The following is an 8965-nucleotide window of genomic DNA, read 5'->3' as shown; positions in this document are numbered from 1 at the left end:
TGATGGAAGCCTACGTTGATGAAGTGAGAAAGCTAGAAGGGCACTTTGACGGCCTATAGATGGAGCATGTTCCGAGAGCTCAGAATGACATTGCTGATGGCCTGTCAAAGTGCGCCGCACTTAAGTTACCTGTGGAACCAGGGATCTTTGTGCTCAAGCTCACTCAACCATCTGTAACGCCATCAACGGGACAGAGCAAGAAGAGGAAGTTGATTTCTGGTGACTATTTTCCGGCAGAGCTCCCCGAGGCCGCCACCAAGAAGGTCGTCAAGATCAACACCAAGGGTGCTGAGGAGCAGTCTGCTCCGGCAAGCCTTAGGGCTTGTTCCATTGAAGCAGACGCTCCCGACAAGCTTTGCTCCGGCAAGCTTGTCGGGGAACATCAAGCTCTGGCTGAGCCCCAGGTTCTCGCCGTAGAAGCGGATGTTCCCGCAGCAGCAGATGTGCCTTTAGTCCTTGTTGTCGAGCCGCAAGCTCTAGCATGGGCACAACAGATTATCCTTTTCCTTCAGACAGGAGAACTTCCCGAAGAGCAAGAAGAAGCGGAAAGAGTAGCCCGGCAGTCAAGTATGTACCAGTTTGTCGATGACACACTGTACAGAAGAAGACTCAACGGTGTGAAATTGAAGTGTATTCACTGGGAAGACGGACAAAAGCTGTTGGCAGAGATACATGGAGGCATATGTGGTCACCACATTGGCGCAAGAGCACTTGCCGGCAAAGCGTTCCGGCAAGGTTTCTTTTGGCCGACAGCCCTCCAGGATGCAACTGCACAAGTAACCAAGTGTGAAGCGTGCCAGTTCCATTCCAAGCAGATACACCAGCCAGCTCAAGCTCTCCAGACGATCCCTTTATCTTGGCCATTTTCGGTCTGGGGGCTCGATATCCTCGGCCCTTTTCCCTGAGCTGTCGGGGGCTTTGAGTACTTGTACGTTGCAATCGACAAGTTCACAAAGTGGCCGGAAGTGGAACTAGTGAGGAAGGTGACAGCACAGTCAGCAGTCAAGTTCTTCAGGTCGATTGTTTGCCGTTTCGGGATCCCTAACAGGATCATCACCGACAATGGCACGCAATTCACGAGCCGCACCTTCTTGCAGTACGTCCAAGACCTTGGCGCCAAGGTCTGCTTCGCTTCTGTTGCTCATCCGAGAAGCAATGGTCAAGCGGAGAGGGCAAATGCTGAAGTGTTGCGCGGGCTCAAGACCAGAACTTTCAACAGGCTGCACAAGTGCGGAAAGAACTGGATCGAGGAGCTGCCGGTGGTTCTTTGGTCGATCAGGACGACGCCAAATCGAGCCACTGGCCAGACACCTTTCGCTCTAGTCTATGGAGAAGAGGCAATTCTCCCCACGGAACTCGTATACGGGTCACCTCGAGTGCTCGCTTATGATGAGCTTGAGCAAGAGCAGCTGCGACAAGATGACGCACTGCTCCTCGAGGAAGACCGTCTTCAGGCTGCTGTACGAGCTGCTCGATACCAGCAAGCTTTGCACCGTTACCATAGCCGCAAAGTTAATGCCAGAAGTCTCGAGGAAGGCGACCTTGTTCTTCAGCGCGTTCAGTCCGCCAAGAATTTCAACAAGTTGACGCCAAAGTGGGAAGGCCCTTACCGGGTGAAACGAGTCACTAGGCCAGGCGCTGTCCGCCTTGAGACCGAAGATGGCATTCCGGTGAGCAACTCCTGGAACATCGAGCATCTTCGTAAGTTTTACCCGTAAGGCGCGGTTGCCGGAACCTGTTCCGGCAACCACCTTTTGTACAAGTCTTGCCGATGTTGCATGTAATCCTTTGTACAAAGCCGGGCGCAGACTCCGTGCATAAGTAAAGCTCATGTGCTCCGCACATCTTGTCAATTTCATGCTTTTTACTTCTTTTGCATGTATTATCTGACACTTTGTGCAGCACCTACTCCCGGTAAGCAATAACGAGCTGTAGGGCTCCATATCTCTATTTTCTCTTCTTTCTTTTTCTCAAAAAGGAAAGGAAGGTTCCCTCACACACAAGTTTGCCGGGGGGAAAGGAGAAGATAATGGGGTGGACCAGGCATCGTTCAAGGAAGTTTCGCCTTACCGGAAAGCAAACAACAGAAAAGCTAAGTTGCCAAAGTTTGAGCAATCAGTTTTTTTAAAATTTTGAAGTTATCTTCCTCGAACGACCGTACTTTGTATGGAAAACCTGTGCGCAGAGGAACCAACTCGTAGCTAGTTGCGCCCTTACTTTGTTTCGAGTCCGCTCAACAATTTAAGTGAGCTGCGACTAGTTGCGACAAGGTTTCTTGTCGGAAGCGGCACCGCCAGCAGGCTGCTGATGTCCCGCACTCAGCGCTCGCGGCTAAGGTGCCTGCGCCGACAAGTTCCCTAAAAGCATAGGGCGAAAACATACAAAGGAAGGGAGCAAGTAAAGGAAATAACACAGCAAATCTCTACCCAAAATAGAGTTATATTACAAGATAGCTTGTCGCAGCTCTAACAGATTGTTCTCACGACATGGCTAGCAGCGACAAGGAGAAAGAGAAAACGGGCGGCCTAATCTACGCGATCGCCCTCAACCCTCTTGATTCCGCTCACCTTGTCCACAATGGGTGCGACAAGGGCCTTGAGCACTTCCAGATCAGCGTCCGGCGGCAAGGACTTGAGGACGTTGGTGAAGTTGAGGCCTGGGTTGCGGAAGGCCACCTTCATCAGCATCTTCTGAAGAACTCCCGCACAGATCTTGCGCGACTCGTCGGCCAGCTGCTTCGGGATCTTCTCCCGGAGTCGCTGGAGGGCCGTCGCCACGCCCTTGAAGAACAAGCTGAGCTTGATGCTGGGTTGGAGGTGCTCGTCGGAGGAGTACCCGAGATCCTCCATCCCCAGCTGCGCCAGCTCCCCGTCGATGGCGGCGGCAAGATCCACAAGACCCTCAGTCCAGTGCTCCACAGTCTCCCTGAAGGCGTCGTGGGCGGCAGCAGCATTCGCCAGCAGCGCCTCGTCGGCCTTGATCTTCTCCGACAAGGCCACCTCCCGCTCCCTGGCGCCGTCCAGCGTCTGAGTCAACGTGGCCAGCTTTAGCTCGAATCTGCGTTGGAGTCCTTGGCGGCGCTGAGCTCCTTGATCCTCTCAGCGAGAAGACCCTGCAGCTCACCATGAGCGGCAGCGTCCTTCTCGCGCTCATGCTGAGCGCGGCAAGCTCCTCGCCGCTCGCCCTGAGATCGGCTTCCAGTTGCGCCACCTTCGTCTCCAGCTTCTTCTTGGCGGCCTCGGCAGCTGTGGCAGCATCCTTTGCCTCCTTGAGAGCCCACCAATTGCTTGCTCGCGCGCGGCAAGCTCCTCCTCGTGGCTGTCAAGATTGACCTTGCGCTGCGCCAACTCTCCTTCCTGCGCAAATAGGTTTTCGGCGACAAGCCGTTGCTTCTCTTCAGCTTCGGCCTTCTCGAGGAGGAAGGCTTTCCGCTCCTCGAGAAGTTGCTCCCGCTCCTCCGCCAGGGACCGGAGAGCTTCCTGCCTGAAGCCCCGGAACTCCTCCGCGCGCTTCTCAATGTCAACTCCCGCCTTCGCGACAAGCGCTTCTCGGGAGGCCAGCTTGGCTTGTCGGGCGCGGTAGAGCGACGTCAGCTTCCGCAGCAGCCGCTCCTCTTCAGGCTCATCGCTGCTGCTTGGCGCGTCAACCAGCGTCAACCCGGCAGAGGCAAGCACCTCTCCATCTAGGATTTCTCCCTCGACCGGCGCCCTGGAGCTTGACGCCCAGGGAAGCTTGATGAAGATGCCATCGCCAGCCTTCAAGTAGGCGTCGGGCTGGGGCTCTTCGGAGCCTGGCTCTGCAGCAGCGGCGGAGGGATCGGCGGTCGGCGCAGCGCCTGGCGCTCCTGCGACCTCGGGGCCGTCAGTGCGATCGCCGGATCCCTCGCCAGCTTCTGCGGCGGTAGCTTCGGCGGCCTCTTCGCCGGCGGCCTCTTCGCCGGCGGGCTCGTCAGCGCCGGCCTCTCCTTCGGTGGCGGCGGCGTCGTCGTACTGCCGCGCGCCCTCCTCGCTGGCGTCCTCAGTTTCCATCGGCTCAGTGGCAGGTGGATCTGACGAACGGAAATGGGAGAGAAGTCAAGCAAATATGCAAAAAGAAAATCAGAAGAAGAAGAACCCAAGGGCAAGTTTTCAAGCAAGAAGATTATCTGTGCTAGGATCTGCAGCCGTGGTCTCAACCACCGGAGGATCGCTGGTGCTGTTCCTTGCCGGAGAACTACCCCTTGCCGGAGAATTCTCCCTTGCCGGAGAACGCTCCCTTGCCGGGGAATCCTCCCTTGGCGGCGTAGTCGAAGCAGATGGTGCCTCGGGAGCGGCTTCCAGGCGCTCCTGGTGAGGCTGATCTGCTCCTACACAAACCAACAGGCAGATATCAGCAAAGAAAAGAGCACCTATGCGCACCTGATGGCAGAAAGTAAACCATACAGTTACGCTGGGGGCTGCGCTGGGGGCTGCTCTGGGGAATGATTGCCGGGTCCGGCAAGGTGGTCTCGGGCACACCTTCTGCTGGCGTGGTGGGCTCGTCCTCGATGACAATCACCGGGACCTTGGCTCTCTTCGCCGCTCTCTGGGCCAGCGTCCTGAAAAGGAACGGGTTCAGAATGAAGCAAATCAGATACAAGACAAAGTAACGAAATTGAAGAACTACAAGAACAGTAAGGAATCTTACTCTTCTTCTTCCTCGTCGGAGCTGAGCGCGGAGAGATCAAAGTCCGGCTCGCCTCCGGAGCGACGAGGCGGAGGAGTAGGCTCCCTAGTCCGCTTGGCAGGCGCAATAGCGGTGGACCGAGAAGATCCCGCTCCAGTTGCCGCGGCGGCGTGAGGCGCTCCCGCGGCAACAGTGCTTGCCGCGGTAGAGCGTGTCGTGCGGCCCGGCGGCTGTTGACCCGTCTGCCGCCCCGCTACATCCCCGGCCTTGCGGAGATGCCTTCTTGGTGGAGCTGGGGTCTCCGCTTGTGGCAAGCTGTCCGAAGGATCGAGTCCGACAGGCTCTCCCTCGCCGGGCTCGCTCGACTCAGCTTCAGGCCCGACAAGCTCTTCCAAGCCGGCAAACTCCTCTCGCTCGACAAGGCTTGCCGCCTCTGCTGCCTCTGCCTCCTCCACGGTGAATCCGAACTCGCCCGCGGCAACGGCTGCTGCCACCTCTTCCAGCCTGGTGGCGATGCGCTGCATCTCGTAATCGGTGGTGTCGCGCGTGAGGCTCTTCTGCTCGTCGGCGCGGACCGGCACTTCCTCCAGGCCGTCGAAGAATGCCCGCACAACGTCGTCGGCAGGCTCTTGCCAAGTCGGGACGATTCCGTGCGAGTCGCACAGCGGCATCATTGCGCGGATGCGATCGAGCGAGGAGTTGTTGCACAACGGGATGACACCCCTCGGCAAAATGAATGGATGTTGCGGGTCGCGCTTGAACAGCTCCAGGAGCATCACATCCACCTCCAGGACGGTGAAGTTGAAGTTCAGGCCCGGGCGCAGCCTCATAATATCCGCCGAGTTCTGGAACTCCCAGGCTGGTCTGCTCCTCTCCTGCAAGGGGGCGATGCGGCGGCGGAGAAAGTCTGCGCCAACGGCGCCTACGGTGAGCCCGGCAAGCCTAAGGCGTAGGATCCGGGTGATGGCAATCTTCAGCCTGTCATCTTCTGGGGCCACGTTGCTCCAATCATTGCCACGCACTATTGGGGCTTGGCGCAGGGCAGTAAACGGCTGCGGGTTCTCCTCGACGATCCAGCACCACTCTGCTCTCCACTCCTCCCACTTGCTACGGAGCTCTCCCTCCAGATAAGCTTCCTTCTTGCCGAATCTCGAGATCCAAGTGATCCCGCCGGCAAGAGGCTCCCCTCTCTCAACACGGGGTATAAAGAAATGGCGGAAGAGAGCTACATTTGGGTGGACTCCGACAAAGTTTTCGCACAGATGTGCGAAAACTGCCATGCTCAGAACGGCGTTGGGGGTGAAGTCAAGGAGGCGGAACCCGTAGGTGTTCATGATGTCGCAGAAGAATTCAGAGAAAGGCGGGCAGAGCCCGCAGTAGAAGAACAACGCGAAGAAGGGGTACCCGTTTGGAGCCAGTTCCGAAGCGGCGGCCGGGAGTACCCTCGTGCGCGGATGCGCTCGCGTCTCCGTCGACCAGAAGAGGCAGTAGTACTCCCTCAGCTCCTTCGCGGCAAGCTGAGGGGGGAAGATGGCCCACTCCTTTCGCAGCGCCGCGAGCCGCTGCGCCTCGACCGATTTCACGCCCTTCCCCTTGTCGGCTTTCGGAGCCATGGCGGAGGTGGTGGGGGAGATCGGCAGCGTTGGTGGTGCTGGTGGCAATGGGGGGCGGAGCGCTGCTCTCTCTCAGCTTCGGGAAGAAGGGGGGAGCGGCGGAGATTTGGGAAATGGAGTAACGACCGACAGGATGGGCGAACTGCTCCTGTTTCCCCTGCTTATAAAGGGGGAGGGGGCGGACGTTTCGCCCTTCCGAATAAAGAAACCACCCACGATCTCTCCCACGACGCCGCATTCGACGCGTGCCGTTGGGGGAGGGCACGGTGGATGCAGAGTAAGATACGCGTAACCCAGGCCGCGCGTGCCCGTGCCCTATTTTGGGCCTGGCCCAAGCGCTCGGCACCGTGTGTGGCCCAGGCCCGGGGGCTCCTGTCGGTGTACTAGAGTAGGGGTACCCTAGTATCCCGAACTTGTGCACGGGCAGTTGCAGCACCCCGCGGCAAGGCTTGCCGGGCGACCGCCAAGGTCCTCCGTGGTTCCCTTGGAGCCATTCAAGAACAAAGTATTCAAGCCAAGGAGACAAGGCCCCGGCAAGAGGAGCTTGCCGGGAAGGCCAACCAAGGCATCTCAAGGAACTTGCCGCGACACGCCACGCGTCCCGGCAAGGCCCGGTGAGAGACAAGCTTCCGGATGCGACAAGACAACGACCGCGGCAAGGTGCTTGCCGCGGCAAGCGGCCACTCTGTACCTACGCTCCAGCACATCCACCAACGTGTCGCCCTGGGGCCTTTCCAGGCGCGCGTGGCGAGAGGCTGTGTAGCCAGCGGTGCGTGGTGGCATGCGACGCTGACAAGATCGCCATCGTGGCGAGCGGTGGCGTCCCTGACGGTCCCTTTTTGCACTGTTTGGGCGACGCAGACGGGCATTTAATGCCTTTGTCCCCTGCCGTCAGGGTTAGGTAGGATGCACTGTACAGGTAGCTGTACCAACCACCCCTCTTTTTCCATTTTTACCCTTGTCTACGTTGCCACCTGTCGGTGACCCCTTGAGCATATAAAAGGAGGCCCATGCGCAACATAGAGGGGGGTTCGAACCCAGAAAATCACACACGCTCGGTCTCGTTAGCAGCTAGAGTGTACTGTAGCACTCAGCGCTCCCGAGCAAGAAATCAGTACAATCAGACAAGCAGCAGTAGGAGTATTATCTCTCCGGAGAGCTCCGAAGCTGGGTAAACTGCTCGTGTGCATCGCCTCGATCCGCTCTTCGTGGGATCTCCGCCCCCCGCCGAACCGAAAGGGGCTCGGTCCGCCGGTCCCATAGGTGTTCGTGGATTAGTTTCCCCGACACACACTCTCTCTCTCTCTCTCACACACACACACACACACACACCGTCAGTATAACATGAAAAACAAGTGAATACTTAAAATACAACACAATTATAAAATGAAAAATTGGGTACGATGTATTGCAAAAGAAAGGTTTGGCCAGCACTTATGTGAGGACCTCATCTCTCCTCTCATTTATCAAGGGTTAGAAGGGATATAATCAACAAAATATTGAAATATATCTTTTTTCCTCAAAAGCAACCACTTTCATTGAGGAACTCCTTTACGTGTATAACTATATTCCCCATCTTTTGTTTGTTCCCCCTTCTCTCAATACTTTCTTGTAGCAGCCATTGGTTTAACAATGTTGCATGTCATTCATGATGTATGGTTCTTCATAAAAAAGAAATAACAATGGCCTGAAAAGCATGCGAGGATATCCGTGCACACCTCGATTTCTCTATTCCGCACCAACTGAGCATGCTTAACAGTAGCATTATGTGAGTATGTCATAAACTTTCATAAAGATCACCAGGAAAAAAGAGGCTATTTTTTTCTCTGTTGACCTCATTCGTGCGTGACCCCTTAAGGAAAATATAAAGAATAAAAATATTTACCATGTATATAGTTTCACCAATTAACGTTTCTTATATGTTGTACAACATCACTGAGACATTACTCGGATTAGCTATGACAAGAGAGGGGTTTTGATGCAAGCTCGGTGAATCATCATTGCATCCCAATAATTTTCCGTTGCATGTATCGGATGGCCAAAAGTTGCCCCTCCTAAGTGAGCTCAGACAAGGAGGATATCCGGGCCGGAGCTCTCGACGAAATTGTATGATTAGCGATGTTATTTTCTTCCCAAAGCAACTACTCCCGCATTGAGGATCACTTTTTATGTGTTTAATTAAATTTCCCCCTCTTTTGTCTATTGACTCAATACTTTCTCGTAGAAGCCTTTGGTTTAACAATGCTCCACGCCATTCATGAAGTATGGCTCTTCACAAAAACAACTCTTTTAAACAAAACAAAACAAAACAAAAAACTGCCGGCCACAGCTTGATCAGCATGTGAGGAGCTACGTACATGGAATTCTTATTGAGCACCAACCGCGCATGCTCAATACCAGAAGCATTATTGTGTTAGCATGTCACAAACTTTCATAAAAGAACAACAACAAGAGAGAAAATGTTATAACTCTAAGAATAAAATAAATATCGTATCAAGCAATTGAAAATTTGCGGCCTGTTCGGAAAAAATATTATGATTTTTATTCTTCTCCTGTCCATTGCCTTGATAAGATATCCTTCAAATAATTTGGAAGTGAGTATTTCCGCATCTACTATTTTTCGTAAAGCTCATGAATCAAATTGAAAGATCTAACTTGAAACAAAAAGCCTCGGCTTGGGTTTCTCCCAGAAATCTCTCTCTCTCTCT

Source organism: Triticum dicoccoides, chromosome 4A (assembly GCF_002162155.2).
Source record: "Triticum dicoccoides isolate Atlit2015 ecotype Zavitan chromosome 4A, WEW_v2.0, whole genome shotgun sequence".
Lineage (NCBI taxonomy): Eukaryota > Viridiplantae > Streptophyta > Magnoliopsida > Poales > Poaceae > Triticum > Triticum dicoccoides.
The sequence above is the reverse complement of the archived record's forward strand: the minus strand, read 5'-3'. Positions refer to the sequence as shown.